Source organism: Galeopterus variegatus, unplaced genomic scaffold (genome assembly GCF_000696425.1).
Source record: "Galeopterus variegatus unplaced genomic scaffold, G_variegatus-3.0.2 Scaffold16341, whole genome shotgun sequence".
Classification (NCBI taxonomy): domain Eukaryota; kingdom Metazoa; phylum Chordata; class Mammalia; order Dermoptera; family Cynocephalidae; genus Galeopterus; species Galeopterus variegatus.
Window position 1 is genome coordinate 13,058 of NW_007742452.1, and position 1,612 is coordinate 14,669.

Consider the following 1,612-nt stretch of genomic DNA (forward strand, 5'->3'; position numbering starts at 1 on the left):
AGGGTTAAGATCCCCTCACCGGTCATGTTTTAAAAAAAAAAATAGGGGAAAAATGTACAAAACATAAAATTTACCACCTTACCCATTTTTAAGCGCACAGCTCGGCAGCATGAAGTATCGTATTAGTCCACATTTTGTTGTTTATAACAAAATACATGGAACTGGGTAATTTGCAAAGAAAACGAAAAGTATTGCTTACAGTTTTGGAGGCTAAGAAGTCCAAAGCCCGGGGAACACATCTGGTGAGGGCCTTGGCGGTGATGACAGTGACGGCAGGGTGTCACATTGCGAAAATGGTGGAGCAGGGAGAGCGGAGAGTAACCTCCTCCTTCACTCTCTTTGTAAAGCCCCCAGAACCACGCCCCGAGCACCATTTTTAATCCGTTCACTACTGCGAGGCCCTGAACCCAATCACCTCTCCAAGGCTCCACCTTCCAATGACCCTAATAGGATTTCCCACCCTCTTAACACGGTGGGGATCAAGTTTCTAATACATAAAACTTGGGAGACACAATTTAATCCACTACAAGCACATTCACATGGCTGTGCAATCATCACCACCATCATCTCCAGAACTTTCTCCTCTCCCCAAACTGAAGCTCTGTCCCCATTAAACACTCACCCCCATCCCCCTCCCCAGCCCCTGGCACCCCCCTTTCTACTTTCTGTCTCTGTGGATCTGACAACTCTAGGGGCCTCCTGTGAGTGGGATCACACAGTGTTAGTCCTTGTGTGTCTGGCTTATGTCACTGAGCACAATGTCCTCAAGGTTCATCCACACTGTAGCGTGTGTCAGGATTCGCTTCCTTTTTGTGGCTGAATCATGTTCTGTTGCATGTATGTACCACGTTTTCTTTATACACTCATCTATCGATGGACGCCTTTGGCTGTAGTGAGGCATGCTTCTGCGAACATCGGGGTGCAATATCTGTCCAAGACCCTGCTTTCAATTCTTATGGCTACACGCCCACAAGTAGCATTGCTGGTAACTCTACGCTGAATAATGTGAGGACCCACCTTGCTGTTTTCCGTAGCAACTGCACGGACGTCCCCACCGGCAGTGCACAAGGCCCTAAGCATTGTTCTCTAAATTACAATTTTTATTTACTTGAGATTGAGCAGTTATCAAACTACGTGTTTTAAGAAAGGCTGAATTTTATCCTAACACTGATGAAACGGGTGTTTATATACCTCACTCCCGTATTCACATATTGGTCTCTATTCAAAAAGTATTTTTGGTACATAGACATTTATCATCAAAAATGCATCTATGACTTTCAGTCTATTAAAAAGACAAAAATATAAGAATCAAAATAACATATTGTGCTTTTAAACCTCTTTTACTCCTACAGTCGATGGGAATATTTATTGGCTTATCGTGACTGAGTTTTATGCGTAAATGGCAAATCCACAGCAGCTAGGAAGAAAAAATTAATGAACAGAAGCATTTTTTTCTTTGCTGCCAAATATAGGGATGGCCGGTTGGCTCACTGGGTGAGCGTGGTGCTGACAACACCAAGTCAAGGGTTAAGATCCCCTTACCCGGTCATCTTTAAAAAAAAAAAAAATTGCATTGAGATGACTTTTTAAAACCGCGCTCTAACCAACTGAA

The 1,612-nt window shown here is 43.5% G+C and overlaps 1 protein-coding gene across 1 annotated transcript in view; it reads left to right on the forward strand.

The window, feature by feature from the left end:
* Positions 1-1,612, forward strand: part of LOC103582457 (caytaxin-like) — a gene marked incomplete at its 5' end in the record, with an annotated part of 9,607 nt that overhangs the window by 7,008 nt on the left and 987 nt on the right. The window lies entirely within an intron of this gene.